The sequence below is a fragment of the Neovison vison genome, chromosome 2 (assembly GCF_020171115.1).
Source record: "Neovison vison isolate M4711 chromosome 2, ASM_NN_V1, whole genome shotgun sequence".
Lineage (NCBI taxonomy): Eukaryota > Metazoa > Chordata > Mammalia > Carnivora > Mustelidae > Neogale > Neogale vison.
Window position 1 is genome coordinate 93,861,941 of NC_058092.1, and position 16,988 is coordinate 93,878,928.

Genomic DNA, 16,988 nt, shown 5'->3' on the forward strand with positions numbered 1-16,988 from the left:
GGTGAATAAGGAAATAAGTTTTCTTTAATAATGAGTACATCTGGACACCAGTTGGTAGATCGTTAGTATTTCAGTATTAAATATAATTAATATCTATAGAAACTAAATTCCAAATAAGGTCTTTATACTCATACTGATTCCTATCTTATTCAAATAACATTGAAGAATATATTAAGGGGCAAGAAATAAAATTATTGGGCGCCTGGGTGGCTCAGTGGATTAAGCCGCTGCCTTCGGCTCAGGTCATGATCTCAGGGTCCTGGGATCAAGTCCCGCATCGGGCTCTCTGCTCAGCAGGGAGCCTGCTTCCTCCTCTCTCTCTCTCTCTCTGCCTGCCTCTCTGCCTACTTGTGATCTCTCTCTGTCAAATAATAAATAAAATCTTTAAAAAAAAAAAAAAAGAAATAAAATTATTTTTAGAAATCTAAGATTAAAGATAAAATGTTAAGAAAAAAAGAAATAATGTTAACATAAATTCACTTCTATATATATTTCTATATATGGATATGGAAATAGTTTCATGAAAAAGTATCAGTGGTAGCATTCTAATCAAATATAAATAGATATGATTTAAATGTTCCTTCACAAAGAGGAACATTTGAAGTGTTCCTTCACTAACTTATAATATAGATTAGGAAGGAAGAAAAATGCACAAAGCTAAGAATGATTTACAAGTATGAGATTAAAGGAATCAAGGTACAGCCATTATAAATTTTATGGTCAAGAAAAGAGTACTTAAGAAAGGCTCCATTAATCTCCAACTCCATCCCACCCAATAAAAACCATTCTCTTTAATCTTCTGAGTATTACAGAGTGCCTAACAATGAATAACACTGCCTTACCATTGCAGATAAGGAAATCAAGTACTAGGAAGACTTTTAATATAATACCAAACTAGGACATAATACAAACTAGGACTGTACCTTTTCCTTTAAAAAATGGAGAAAAGGGGGCACCTGCATGGCTCAGTGGGTTGAGCATCTGCCTTCCGCTCAGGTCATGATCTCAGGGTCCTGGGATTGAGCCCAGGGAGGTTGGGCTCCACTTCTCCGACCTCTGCTTCTCCCCCCTTCTAGTGCTCTCTTTCTCTCAAATAAATTTTAAAAAATCTTTTAAAAAATGGAGAAACAAATTTGTGACCTATCTTTTTAATAAAATAGCATTCTAAAAATTTGAAACTGTAAATGTCTGGCCTTTGTGATGTTGCAAGTCAATCTCTATGGGCTTCAATTTCTTCATATATAAAACAATAGGGTTACAGCAGGGAGCCTGCTTCCCTCTCTCTCTCTCTCTGCCTGCCTCTCCATCTACTTGTGATTTCTCTCTGTCAGATAAATAAATAAAATCTTTAAAAAAAAAAAAAAACAATAGGGTTAGTTTGGGTAATTTCTATGATTTCCTTTCAAGTTTTATAATTTGCTTTAAGTCACATTTCAATAAAAAGAAAGTATACATAAATTCTTAGTGTGAAAAAGTCTGGAATAATTAGAAGTCTCTAATCTATAAGGTCAGTTTAATAAGAGGAAAGAAAATAGATTTGTTTTAAATCATTTAAGCAAACAAAAGTCCTTCTAATTGCAAAACTCTGTCATGTCTGCTAATCAGCTAATGTTTGTGACATGGATGTATAATGTGTCCCTTCTTATTGTTGACAGCTGTGCTCTATTCATCAATTATTCTAATTTACCTTCTGGAACTGTGAATAATTTTGGCCTACAGACCAAATTATCTTTAAAGCAGGTGCAGCTTAACATAGCTATAAAAAGAAAAAAACTCAATTAACATAAACTAAATGTTGTACATATGCATAAAATATCTTTGGGGAAAAGAAAAAAATCGATAAAAATGACAGTATTAAAAGAAAACTGGATAATTAAAGAATAGGAATGGGAAGAAGACTTCCCACTATATACTCTTTTGTACCTTTTGAATTTTGAATCATGTACAAATATTACTTATTCAAAAAATGTAAAAATAATAATTAATATGAAACATAAGTAATGAATTTCCCACTGCAAATTACCTGAAATTCTAATTGCAAGTAACTGGAAGGAATTAGTAATATAATTAATATAATGTGTTCATTTCATATATAAAGAAGTAACATTTGAGAATGATTTGTAATTTTTTAAATAATACCTCAAATCTGATTCAAATATTATTTCAATCTTTATGAGATTAAAATAGTTATGTTCTTTCCATATTCAAACCCACAAAAATTAAAAAGCATATTTAATTGCTGAAGAACTAAAAATTTACAAAATAAGCAAAACTATTTTGACTTGGGGTGCCAGGGTGGCTCAGTCAGTTAAGCATCTGCCTTCACCTCTGATCATAATCCCAGGGTCCTGGGATGGAATCCTGCATCAGGCTCTCTGCTCGGTGAAGAGCCTGCTTCTCCCTCTCCCTCTGCCTGCTGCTCTGCCTGCTTGTATTCTCTCGCTTTCTAATAAATAAATAAATAAATAAATAAAATCTTAAATAATAAAATCTTAAAAATCAAAAAACAAAACTATTTTTGACTCAGACTATGTAATTAAGTCCCACAACCCAGAGGTGCCTGGGTGGCTCAGTCAGTTAAGTCTGACTTTGGCTCACGTCATGAATGATCTCAGGATCCTGGAATTAAGCCCCACATTAGGCTCTGTGCTCAGCAGGGAGTCTGCTTCTCCCTCTTCCTCTGCCCTTCCCCTTGTTCATGCTCTTTCATATGAATAAAATCTTTAAAAAAAAAAAGTCCCATAACCCTGAAAATGTAAAGAAAATAAATTGTCAAATTTGGTACTAAAAATGTATTCTACTTGTAACAGAAGTTGCCATAAACAAGTTAAAAGACAATGGACTGGGGCACCTTGGTGGCTTGGTCGGTTAAGGGTCTGACTCTTGGTTTCAGCTTTAAAAAAAAAAAGACAAAGGACAAACTAGGGGGGCACCTGGGTGGCTCAGTGGATTAAAGCTTCTGACTTCAGCTCAGGTCATGGTCCCAGGGTCCTGGGATCAAGCCCTTCATCGGGCTCTCTGCTCAGCAGGGAGCCTGCTTCCTCCTCTCTCTCTCTGCCTACTTGTGATCTCTGTCTGTCAAATAAATAAATAAAATCTTAAAAAAAAAAAGGACAAACTAGGAATAAACTTAATACACATAAACAGTTAAATGATTACCACTAAGAACATATAAATAGCATGTAATATGCTATTTATATAAATACTAAGAACATATAAATAGCATCTTCAAATCAATACCTCCCAAAATTCCAGTTGAACGAGCAAAGACTACAGACAATTCACAGAACTATAAAAGACCAATAAATTTATGAAAAGAAGTTCAACGTCACAAGTGATATTAAAATAAGATACCATTTATGGCCTACTGGTTTTGCAAAAAAGACCTGATATCTAGTGTTGGCAAGAGCATGAGTAAATGTCCTTTCACATATTGCGTTAAGAACATAAATTGGCGGGGGGTGGGGGGTATGGAGAGGGTGGTTGGGTTATGGACATTGAGGAGGGTATGTGTTATGGTGAGTGCTGTGAAGTGTGTAAGCCTGACAATTCACAGACCCCTGGGGCAAATAATACATTATATGTTAATAAAAGCAATTAATAAAAAAAATAATGTAAATTGGGGGCACCTGGGTGGCTCAGTTGCGGCTGGTGGTCATGAGGTCAGGATTCCGGAGTCTTGAGATCAAGCCCCATGTTAGGCACCCAAGTTGAGCACCCTGCTCAGCGAGGAGTCTGCTTCTCCCTCTGCCCCTCACCCCACTCATGCTCATTCTCCCTCTCTCATATAAATAAATAAAATTTTTTAAAAAGGATATAAATTGGGACAAACTTTTTGAAAGAGAGCATGACAGCATGAAATTTCTACCTATGAAAATTTTACTTGTTTTCTACCTATGAAAATTTTAAATGTTTATACTCTGATTTACCAATTCCAATTCTACTTCTAGACACCTATCCTTAAAAAGTACTTGCAAATATACACAAAGGCATATATACAATGATGCTCCTTGAATATCTGCTTGTAATAGAGAAAAATTAGAAATGAACTGAGCTCCCATCAATAGAACTGTTAAATTATGGTAAATTCATTAATATAGAATACAAATGCATCCTCACAATGCAAAAGCACATCACAGAACAATATAACTATCAATAAATATTTGCTAAATGGATCAATATAAATACGTTCACTTAATTTTTTTTAAAGAGAAGATATGATATCCATGTCTAAATAAGTAACAAAGAAAGGTCTAATGGGACACATATGACTGTTAAGAAAGGTTACCTCTGAGGACAGGAATGGTACTGGATGCAAGGCATAAAATTGGGAAGAGTAAGGGGCTGAAGGGAGACTGTTTTACTCTTTATCATTTGTATTAACAGAATGCTTCACAAACATTCATGTATCACTTGTATGTTTACACACACATTTCTTGTATGAATACAATTTTTTTTACAAAGACTTTATTAATTTATTTGACAGAGATCACAAGTAGGCAGAGAGGCAGGCAGAGAGAGAGGAGGAAGCAGGCTCCCCGCTAAGCAGAGAGCCGGATGCGGGGCTCGATCCCAGGACCCTGAGATCATGACCTGAGCCGAAGGCAGAGGCTTTAACCCACTGAGCCACCCAGGCACCCCATGAATACAATTTTTTAATTTTAAAAAGAAAACTGAAAAATTACAAGATTAGATCTGAAGGTTCTCTTCTACATCAACCTGCCAACTGGAATACAGTCCCAAAGATAAGATTAACTGCTATGTTTACAGTGCAAAAACTACTGGGTATTATTCTAAGATCTTTACTCATATTGTTTAAGTGATCCTTATAACAATCTTATGAGATAGGCAGTTTCATTCCTACTTGACAGACGAAGACCCTTGGCTTTGTAAGTTTAAGAAATTAACCCAGTGGGGCACATGGGTGGCTCAGTGGGTTAAGCCTCTGCCTTCAGCTCGGGTCATAATCCCAGGGTCCTGGGATCGAGCCCCACATCGGGCTCTCTGCTCAGCAGGGAGCCTGCTTTGCCCTCTCTCTGCCTCTCTGCCTACTTGTGATCTCTCTGTCAAATAAATTAAAAAAATCTTTTTAAAAAAAGAAATTAACCCAGGATCTGGGGGACCTGGCTGGCTGAGTCAGAAAAAGCATGCAACCCTTGATCTCAGGGTTGTGAGTTCAAGCCCTACATCTATATTGAGTGCAGAGATTAAATAAACTTAAAAAAAAAACCTAACCCGGTATTTACATTAAGACTCAACATGTATTTCACAAGTTACTAAGTACTTCTTTCAAAAGTGCATCAGGACATACATCCTGGTATCCATGTTGACACCATAAAAAGTACCAGAAGGTGGGATGCATGGGAGGCTCTGCCTGCCTCTCCCTCTGGCTTGTGCTGTCTCTGACAAATAAATAAATAAAATATGTAATAAATAAATAAAAAGTACCAGAGGGCACCTATTTAACCTATTTAACAGGATAGCAAAACAAGAGAAGGCAGTATTTATTTAATAATCTATACATGGTTAATCTAGCATATATATATATATATATATACATATGTAACTATGTATATAGATAGATAGATATATAATCTTGGTAGCCAGACAAGAAATTGTCTCCCTCTCCCCAATAATATCCTAAGCTTTGTAGCAATGAAAATTAGAATTTTTTTTTAAGATTTATTTATTTTTTTGACAGAGAGAGATCACAAGTAGGCAGAGAAGCAGGCAGAGAGAGAGAGAGAGAGAGGAGGAAGCAGGCTCCCTGCCGAGCAGAGAGCCCAACGCGGGACTTGATCCCAGGACCCTGAGATCATGACCTGAGCCGAAGGCAGCGGCTTAACCCACTGAGCCACCCAGGCGCCCCTGACATAAATACAGATACAAAGAGGACAAGCAAAGAGAGAGAAAGAGGAAGAAAAGGAAAAAGAGTAGGAAAAGGAAACGAAGGAAATACAGTAGCCAAAGGTTATACCTTTGGGCAAGATTGGAAACAATCTGTGAGATTCTGCAGCTCTTTCTGCTATATCACACTAATTCCCAAGAAAGTGAAGGGCAAAGATAAGGAAAGTTATGAAATGGAAAGAGTCATCTAAATATGCAAAATGAAAAAAGCTTCATAGTACTGAAATAATCTTTAAAAATTATTCCAACAGGGACGCCTGGGTGGCTCAGTTGGTTAAGCGGCTGCCTTTGGCTCAGGTCATGATCCCAGCGTCCTGGGATCGAGTCCCACATCGGGCTCCTTGCTCAGCAGGGAGCCTGCTTCTCCCTCTGCCTCTGCCTGCCATTCTGTCTGCCTGTGCTCGCTCTTCTCCCTCTCTCTGACAAATAAATAAAAATCTTAATTTAAAAAAAAAATTATTCCAACAAGTATGCCTGGGTGACTCAGTTGGTTAAGCATCTGCCTTCAGCTCAGGTCATGATCCCAGGCTTCTTACTCAGGAGGGAGCCTGCTTTTCCCTCTGCCTGCTTCTCTCCCTGCTTGTGCTCACTCTCTTTCTCTCTCTGACAAATAAATAAATAAAATCTTTAAGAAAAATTATTCCAACAGAGGACCCTAGTTTTATGATCTTTCACATTATTTTCCTATTAAACAATGTTAATAGGGTAGATAAATAGAAGTCTGCATTAATAACAATCTAATCAGACTTTTAAACATGTACTTTTTTTTCTCAATTTATTTATTTTCAGAAAACATTATTCATTATTTCTTCACCACACCCAGTGCTCCATGCAAGCCATGCCCTCTACAATACCCACCACCTGGTACCCCAACCTCCCACCCACCCCCGCCACTTCAAACCCCTCAGATTGTTTTTCAGAGTCCATAGTCTCTCATGGTTCACCTCCCCTTCCAATTTACCCAAATTTCCTACATGTACTTTTAGTAAGAGAGACAAAAAGTATTAGCTCAACTGTGTAAGAAACTAAAAGTAGAGGGTGCCTGGGTGGCTTAGTTGGTTGGATGACTGGCTTTGGCTCAAGTCATGATCCTGGAGTCCTGGTATCAAATCCTGCATCGGAGTACCTGCTCAGCGTGGAGCCTGCTTCTCCCTCTGACTTTTCCCCTGTCATTCTCTTTCTCAAATAAATAAATAACAATAAAAAATAAAATAAAAGTAAATACTACTTTTCATTTTTAAAAAAATCTCTCCATGTCTAATATACTTGGGCGGGGGGAGGGAGAAGCAGGCTCCTTGCTGAGCAGAGAGCCCGATGTGGGGCTTGATCCCAGGACCCTGAGATCATGACCTGAGCCGAAGGCAGAGGCTTAACCCACTGAGCCACCCAGGCGCCCAGGTCTAATATACTTAACCCTTATTTAATAAGCCCCACTTAAGTTTAAAGTTATGTTTAAAATTATCTAAATGAATACCACCATCAAAAAAATAAGCAGTACTGAAACTGATAAGAAGGGAAGCAAAAGGAAAGAAGGAAAGAAGGAAGGAAAGAAAAAAAGAAAAAGAAAAATTAGATCTAAGAACTTTGGAGTTTAACATTCAAGCTTAAAAAGGACTTCAATTTTTAAAGTATCCATGAAGGGACACTGGGTGTCTCAGTGGGTTAAACATCTGCCTTTGGCTCAAGTCATGATCCCAGGGTCCTGGGATAGAGTCTGGCACTAGGCTCCCTGCTCAGCAGGAACCCTGCTCCTCCCTCTGCTTGCACTCGTACCCTCTGAGAAATAAAATCTTTAAAAAATAAAAAAAAATAGGGGCGCCTCGGTGGTTCAGTTGTTAAGCATCTGCCTTCAGCTCAGGTCATGATCCCAGGGTCCTGGGATTGAGTCCCCCACATCTGGCTCCCTACTCAGCAGGAAGCCTGCTTCTCCCTCTCCCACTTCCTCTGCTTGTATTCCCTCTCTTGCTATGTCTCTCTCTGTCAAATAAAAAAAATCTAATAAATAAATAAATATATAAATAAATAAAGTATCCATGAAAACCACACCAAATATGAGGAAATCTAGATAAATCTAAATAAATTTAAGTGTTTCAACAAATGCTTTACTACTAATCATAATTCAGTTTTTAGACCACAACTAAAAGCAAAATTGGCATTGATTTAAGGCATAAGAATTTTATTTATTTATTTATTTATTTTGTAGAAAGATAGTATCTGCAAGAGAGAGGGTGGCAAGAGGCGGGTTGGGGCAGATGGAGAGGGGAAGGAGGAGGAGAATCTTAAGCAGGCTCCATGCCCAGCATGGCTTGATCTTACAACCAACCCTTAGCTTAGTGCTTAACCAACTAAGCCACCCAGGTGCCCCTAAGGCAGTAAGAATTTTAGATTGAAAAACAAAATGTTTAGGGGCGCCTGGGTGGCTCAGTGGGTAGGGGCCTCTGCCTTCAGCTCAGGTCATGATCACAGGGTCCTGAGATCGAGCCCCACATCGGGCTCTCTGCTCAGCGGGGAGCCTGCTTCCTCCTCTCTCTCTCTGCCTGCTTCTCTGCCTACTTGTGATCTCTGTCTGTCAGATAAATAAAATCTTAAAAAAAAAAAGAAAAACAAAATGTTAGAGAATGATTTTTATTCTTAAATAATAAACTTATAGCTCACTTGCTTAAAATATGGTTCAGTAGATCTCTTTAAGACCTGTCAGATCTTTGCTGTGTTTTCTGGTCTCAGACTGAACAGCTTCCAGTCAGAAAACTCACAGAATGTGTCACTGATCTCAAAAGAAACCTGGCAGCTAAAGTATGGACAGACCAAAACAAGTCCATTCCTTAAAACAATTCAAAATGGGAACCCCACTTACTACTGAGCAACAGTGCCATCACTTGATTATATGATTATTATTTGACATTAGACAGAGCTAAACTCCAAGTCTCCTGACTTCCAGCCAAAAGCTTTAGGTGTTAATCATAAGAAGAATTCAGGATTTTAAAACATTTTTATTCCTTAAATCATCACAGCAGCTCATAGTGAAAATTCAAATGTATATTAAGCAGAGTTTCAACCCATAAAGATGTAAGAAATGTAGAAAGTTTACAATCTTAATATTTGTAATAAAAATTAATTCTAAACTCTAAGCACAAATTAATGCTATATCAACTAAGGTCAAAGTAAAATACTCATAATTTCATACAGTATTCTTTATTTTTGTGTGTTTTATTTTACGATAAAAAGGACGTTTTATCTAAGAAACAATTTGACCTTTTATTATATAATGAGGCCTCCAGCATAGTTTTCTATCACACCTAAAACCAAGGTAAAAAGTTTGCTTTGTAAAATAGATTAAAAGTGTCCTTCATGTTTTATTCCCACACATACTCTATTATTTTCAAAGGGAAAAAGCAGAACTTGAGGTATTTGTGTATACTTCAAAAATCGAACTATCTTTAAAAATGGCTTTAAGGGGCGCCTGGGTGGCTCAGTGGGTTAAGCCTCTGCCTTCGGCTCAGGTCATGATCTCGGGGTCCTGGGATCGAGTCCCGCATTGGGCTCTCTGCTCAGCGGGGAGCCTGCTTCCTCCTCTCTCTCTGCCTGCCTCTCTGCCTGCTTGTGATCTCTCTCTGTCAAATAAATAAATAAAATCTTTAAAAAAAAAATGGCTTTAAGTCAGTAGGTCAACATTCAGAAACATATAAGGAAATGTACTAAACCAAGAGCCACAAAAACTTAAAAATGTACCAAAAATGCCAAAATTATACAAGCATTAACTACTAAATTAAGTACAAAAAAATATATCCTATATAATTACCTATTAAAGTTTTCTATCCTTAACTTTTCTACTTTCTTAGTTTTATATATTTATCACAGAACTGAAGCAGAAGGTACATTAGTCCACGCTATTTAATACAGAATATTCAAATACTTACCTCTAACAGATGGTCTGCCAACCTATACATAAATGCCTCCAATGACAGAAAATTTTTATATACCCCCTACAAGGCACCTGTGGCAGGTAGCCTCTAAGATGGTCACCAGTGACCCTAATAGTGTTTATAACCTTTTGTACTCACTGGCCCTTACATATGGGTTGGATTTAGCGACTCACATCTACACAGAAGCACAGCGGAAGTGTTGAGATGTCACTTTCAAGCTCTGTAAAGAGATGACAGTGTGAGTCCTGAGTGTTGGCGTGTATTCTCTCAGACTCTCACACTGGAGGAAGCCAGCTGCCATGTCATGAAGCAACCTTATGGAAAGATCCAAGTGGCAAAGAACCACTCAACTGCCAGGAGGAATGGAAGCCCTCAGTCCAACAGCCCACAGGAACAAAGGCCCAAGTCACTGAATTTGGATGGAGATCATCCCTGATTTGTATCTTCAGACGAGATCACAGCCCCTTACTGCAGCTTGACTGCAACCTTAAGAAAGACCTTAAATCAGAGGTACTCAGTAGGGCTGTGCCCCAGGTTCCTGACCCTCAGAAGCAGTGAGATAAACTATTTGTTGTTTTAAGCCAATATGTTTTGGAAAAGGTAATTTATTACACAGTAATAGACAGTACAGGACTCCCAATAATTTTCTCGCAAGTAGAAAGATTTTGCTTTTCTTTTTGTTTTTTTAAGGGGGGGGCAGAGGGAGAGAGAGAATCTTAAGAAGGCTCTATGCCAGGGACACCTGGGTGGCTCAGTGGGTTAAAGCCTCTGCCTTCCGCTGGGGTCATGATCCCAGGGTCCTGGGATTGTGCGCCTCCCCCCACCCCCAGCAAATCTGCTCAGCAGCGAGCCTGCTTCCCTGCCCCCTCTCTCTGCCTGCCTCTCTGCATGCTTGTGATCTGTCTGTCAAATGAATAAATAAAAAATCTTAAAAAAAAATAAGGTTCTGGACCTCAAAATACTAAATGGGTCATGCCAATACTCTATTCTATTAAAAGGTAATCAACAGGGGCACCTGGGTAGCTCAGTTGGTTAAGCAGCTGACTTTGGCTTAGGTCATGGGATTGAGCCCAGAGCTGGGCTCCCTGCTCAACCAGGAGCCTGCTTCTCCCTCTCCCTGCCATTCTGCCTATTTGTGCTTTCTCTGTCAAATGAATAAATAAGAATATTTAAAAAAAAAAAAAAAAAGGTAATAAACAGATCCCTTAAATTTTTTCCAAAACACTTTCAAATAGATTATTCTGTTCAACTTAAGAGCCCATTGCAGACTAAAATAATAGTAGGTATTATTACCACTTTACAGATTAAATATTGACTCTACAGTAGGATGAGTAGTAATGTAATCAAGAGCAAAGTATATTGTAATCAATAGTAAAATGAAACTTAAATCCGGGCAATCTGATTTCCAGTTTACTGATCCACTAAGGAAAACTGCATCTCTTCATACTTATTTTGAAGTGTTTCTCAAACTGCTATGTGTGTGTGTGTGTGTGTGTGTGTGTGTGTGTGTGTATATATATATATATATATATATATATATTAACCTTATCACATGCTGTCCATTCAGTAACTGATAAATTCACAAACAGAAAAAGAGACTGAGGACAATTATGTAACTAAGAACTTAGGATAACACCCCTGTTCTCTTATGATATATTCCTCATACTGGCTTTAAAAAAAAAAAAAAGAAAGAAAGAAAAGAATTGGGAAGTAGGAGGGAGAGATAAAAATGTTAAAATCCCTTCTCAAAAAAATTACACATTTCTACTGACATCGAAGTTCGAGTGTTTTGTCTTTTTTATTTTACCTGACAATATACTGTTAGTGGTTTAATTACTTGTCCTTTCCCTCACTGTATAATAATTTTTTTTCCCGTGTGGAAGCAATCTACCCCCTAAAACCTAACGTAAAATTGTTCATTACATCCTCCTCCTAAATGAGACCTCCAGAATATGACATATAAAGGAAAATGGGTTCTTAGGCGTTTCTCCTCTCTAGTAAAAATTCAATACAACTCATGCCAATACTGGAAACAAAAAAAATTTTTTTTACTTGAATTTACTGTGGGAAAAAAAAAAGATTTGTAGCATATTTAAAGCCTACATGTTAATTTCTGTGCCATTAACTTCTTGATGCATCTTGATGCATTCTATGAAGTCTACAACAAAGGGAGGGAAATAAGTGTTAGATCACAACCTATGAATCTGGGTGGAACAAAGACTTCTCCTTTCATTATGCAGAGAACCAAGTTGCCAAAAACGCTCCGCTCAGATACCATGCGTGGTTACAGACTGCACGTCTGGGTTTAGAGAAGAAAACAATCAAACGCTGGTCAGTGCTGTCCCTGCCTCCTCCTGCTCTCGCCCCTTATGCCCAAAGACTCGCCCCAGAGCTTGAGCCCCAATCTCTTTCTCCCCAATACACGCGACCCGCTGAACCCTACGACTTCTACAGCCTCCCGCGTCTTCTACGCAGGCGCTACCCCCGCCCCAGCAAAGCCGGGTTCCAAACCCAGTCGCTACCCCTCTCCCCGCCCCCTGCCCAGACCCCTCAAAGGCTGCTCCCACAGACCACTGACGTAAGATAAGGCCAAATACGGCCCCGCGGAGCTGCCCCACGCCGAGGCTCGGCTCCCAGTCCCGAGCTTCCTCCTCTCCTCCCGGCCAAGGCGTGCCCAGACAGGGACGCAAGCGCTCCCCTCAGTTCTCGTCCTGGCCCCGCAGTGGGCCGAGGAAGGAAGAATCCGCGCGGCCAGCTCCCCTCCCGCCTCTCAGCAGCAGCGAGGTGGACACCCACCCTGCGCTCGCTCCTCGCTCGGGGGCCGACAAGCACCAGGGCGAGGGGCGTCGCTCTGCCCCAGAGCCCGGCTGGCAGACAGGGGAAGGTGTGGTTCAGGAGCGGCGGCCTCCAAACTGGGGCCGGCAGTTCCCTGGCCCTCACCCACGACCCCGGTCCCTTGCGCCACCGAACCCTACCCGAGACCCTTCTCCCGGGCCGCAAACGCCACCCTAGAGGCCAAGGGCTGCCTGGGTCGGGACCCCGTCAGACGGTGACAGGTGGCGACCGGTGACCATGGCAACTGGAGGTGCTGCGCGGCCGACCCCGCCTCCGCCATCCGGAGTCACTCACCTGAGGGTTCCCGGACCAGTCCAGAGAAGGGGCTGGGGAGAAAGCGACTAAGAGGCCGGCGGACGCGGCCCCGACGCGGCCGGCTCTGGGCTGGGACTGGAGCGCGAGGGCGGAGGTCTGTGTCTGTGCTTGGCGTCGGTCCTCCCTTCTGCCGCCCTCACTTCAATCCATCAGACCGTCACTCCGTTCTTCCCCGAGTCCGCCCCAGCCGAAGTACCTCTCCGCTCAGCCTCGCAGATTGCGGTTGTCAAGCGGCGTCGGAGCCGAGCTCCAGCCCCGAGCCGCAGCCAATCACCGCGCTTCTTCGAGGCGCCTCAGGACCCCGCCGAGGGGCGGCCAGGCAGGTGCCTGAGCCAAAGGGAAAGTCAGCTGGGCGGGCCCAGGCTTGGAGCGGTGGGGGCACGCCTAGATGGACCGGCTCTCGGCCGGCCCTCCAAGGACCGACTGGACTCTGAGGAAAAGCTTGCCTGGCGATCGGGTAAGGAACCAGCGGCTCGGACGCAACCCGTCGCTGGCGAGTGACCCTGCGTCCCGAAATAGCGCAGAGGGGACTTCGGAATCGAGAAGTCATCTGCACATTAGAATCGACTCAACATTCCTCCCTGACAATTTATTAATAAAGACTAATGAAGTGAATCTGGCCTCCTCCCCGTGTCTCTCCGCTTCTGCAGGCCCCACTTCCTCCCGAAAACTCCAGCAGCTCATCTGCCCCTTTCTGGATTTCTCCTTTTGTGATGCTGATACGTCTCCGAGCATTTTTCAGTTACTTAACACTTAACAGGTTCCTAGGGTTTTTTTAACTACCCTTTTTAGTGTAAGCTCCTTGACAACAGGATCTCACTTTCCCACCACACCCGTGCAGTAGTAGTCCACAAATAAACGTGATGCTTCACCGAGCTGAATTGAGAATTCAGTGGGTATAACCATGTAGAAGAGCTAGGAATAAACTGACACAAACCTATATCAGCCTCGTCCTCATAAAGGCCAAATGCCAAGAGCGATCTGGGCCTCCCAACTGGGGAAAGGACGTAAAAGAGAGTGGTAATAATAAACATCAAAAACATTTCTGAACAGGAAGAATTTAATCCAATTCAAGATACAAGGAGCGGTAGTGTGAGGCAAAGTTTCCAAGAAAAATATTTACAAATTCAGGGAAAACAGTTTATGCAAAATTTATCTTGCCTAGTCCTGATTAACTCCTGGAAGAGTCTTCATTAAGAACTCTCTGTGATAAGTGACAGGCAAATAAATATAAGCACAAGTTAATGTTACCCAGGGTCCGGATATTTGAAAAAAAAGAAAAAATGGTAAAGAATGTTTAAATAGAAAAAGTGGGCAGATATATCCAGGAAATGCAGGTATAGTCTTTGCCAGTATAGTTCATCTGAGAATCTGCTTCTTGATCTTGAGTCTCAAACAATACCAATTGCAAGAAGCAAGAGTTATTTATTTAAATTTTCAACTAGATCTACAAAGAGTTATAAATCAGGGACAATCTGACTAACATTTGACCACCTACTGAGGGCAGAACACTACACAATACGAAGAACCTGATCTGGTACTAGATTGTTTGGATAGTCATTAAGCGTAAAATGAAGTGCTTTCCCTATGTTCTCACTTAAGCCTCACAATCTCCCTTAAAATACCTGTTAACTATTCCCATTTTAGAGATTAAGGAAAATAATTTGCCCAAGGTCAAACAGCTGTTCTGTAGGAAAGCCAAGATTTTAACTATTAGGATTTTTAAACCCTCCTTTTGCACTCTACCTCAGTGTATCAATTGGAAATTTTAGCTTGAAAAAAGTGGACCTTATTCTGACAAGGTAGAGGGAATAAGAGGTCTTACTCATCTTTATCCCCCACCCCCCGATCGTGTGCCAAAGTGTTATGTGCATCTAAATTTTCAAAAAGTAGTCATCAGAATTGTTAGAAGCAAATGAATAATCATTATATTTTCAGAAAAGGGGGGTGCGGGATAGAGAGAAACTAGGCACTGAAATACAAGACATTTGGTACATCTTATCACTCGTTCAGCGATAAATGCATTGACTGTATATTCGCTTCCTAATGTAACATCAAGTTTTACACCACAACCTTAATAGCTGTTAGCCTAGGGTATATCACCTTTCCTTCTATACTCAGCCACACTGGTTAAGATTAGATCTTGTCTTTCACTCTAGTTGCTGCAAAGCAGCGAATTGTTCAGAAAGGACAAGGCTTTCTTAGTTGAAAGACTGTCCTTAGATTCTGAGGTACTGCCTCAATCATTCACCAAATATTTATCCAGTGCCTACTCTGGATTAGGAACTAGGTTAGGCATCATGTGAAAATGCAGGTTCTAACTTGTGGGAATGATTCATAGTGCCTTGTGACATAAATGCCTATAGGCTAAGGTGGACCCCTTTTAATAAGATTCTCAAATCTCATTTCTAAAAAAGGGAAATAGAAGTTTTTGGGTTTTCCCCAAATATTTAGGCACAAGCCTAAATTAGGAAATCTTGCCTCAAGCCGTTCAGGGGAAGTTCAGCAGGGATATGCGCTCTTGTTTTAAAAGTTCCACTCTCCTTATTAGAGCACATACACATAAATACAGCAAAGAGCTGTGTGCTTTAGAGCTGGGGCACTGCTGGCTCTGGGAGAACAAACAAAATACCACCACTGCAGGTTCTCTTCCAAATAGGCTCAAGAATTATGTAGGTAGAATACCTGAGTCTACCAGCACTCCTATCACCCCTTAACAAAAGCTTAAATTATAGGTCAATGGCTAAACTCAGGAAAGAAAAATTCTTGTTTGGACATAGAAGAGATTTTTTTTATATATTAAGTAAATATCCTGGATGTTAATATTGAAAACGAAAATAAAATCTTAAAAATATTTTGTTTTGGAAGAAAAATAAATACCCCATTTTAATGAAGTCATTGACATACTTCAAAATCCAAAAAAGGAAACTATAGGTTAAGAAATGTTAATAACACATAAATCACATTAAGCATCATAATTTTGGATGGGTATTTTAAGATAAGGTCAATAACTTTCTGGTAATAATCTTGAAACTCTTTAGTAGAACTTGCTAGAAAGATCAAAGAAAAACATGAGATTCACCAAAATGAGTCTAGGTAGGTGTCTTACTTACAAGTCAGGTGCTCCCAAAATACTTATAAAAGTCCTATTTCAGGGGCGCCTGGGTGGCTCAGTGGGTTAAGCCTCTGCCTTCGGCTCAGGTCATGCTCTCAGTGTCCTGGGATCGAGCCCCACCCCGAGGGTTCTGTGCTCAGCAGGGAGCCTGCTTCGCCCCCTCTCTGCCTACTTGTGATCTCTATCAAATAAATAAATACTATGGAGTATTATGCCTCCATCAGAAAGGATGAATACCCAACTTTTGTAGCAACATGGATGAGACTGAAAGAGATTATGCTGAGTGAAATAAGTCAAGCAGAGAGAGTCAATTATCATATGGTTTCACTTATTTGTGGAGCATAACAAATAACATGGAGGACATGGGGAGATGGAGAGAAGGGAGTTGAGGGAAATTGGAAGGGGAAGTGAACCATGAGAGACTGTGGACTCTGAAAAACAACCTGAGGGTCTTGAAGGGGCGCGGGGAGGGAGTTTGGGGGAGCCAGGTGGTGGGTATTACAGAGGGCACGTACTGCATGGAGCACTGAGTGTGGTGCAAAAACAATGAATACTGTTACACTGAAAAGAAATTTAAAATAAAACTGAAAAAAAAATAAAAGGCAAAAAAAAAAGTCCTATTACAGAAAAAATTAAGTACAGTATTAGCTTTTTTTTTTTTTTTAAGAGTTTGGTCAGTAACTAGGCTCTTTCCTACTAAATTTTCAGTTATTTATCTAAAATTGCCACACAGGGGCACCAGGTAGACTCAATCAATTGATCATCCAACTCTTGATTTCATTTCAGATTGTGATCTCAGAGATGTGGAATTGAGCCCCTAGTTAGGCTCCGTGATCAGAGCTCAGCAAAGGAGTCTACCTGATGATTCTCTCCCTCTTCTTTTGACCCCCCAC

General features: G+C 40.5%; 1 protein-coding gene across 6 annotated transcripts in view; it reads right to left on the minus strand.

Moving 5' to 3' along the window:
- Window positions 1-13,105, minus strand: part of WDR47 (WD repeat domain 47) — a 62,687-nt gene extending 49,582 nt beyond the window's left edge. For 3 of the 6 annotated variants that reach the window (XM_044238822.1, XM_044238819.1, XM_044238821.1), the window contains exon 1: window positions 12,960-13,004. The gene's annotated coding sequence lies outside the window, so the exon portion shown is untranslated. Of the gene's footprint in view, window positions 1-12,959 lie in introns of all 6 variants that reach the window. The other 3 variants (XM_044238824.1, XM_044238823.1, XM_044238818.1) reach the window with 2 other exon arrangements.
- Window positions 13,106-16,988: the final 3,883 nt, after the last annotated feature.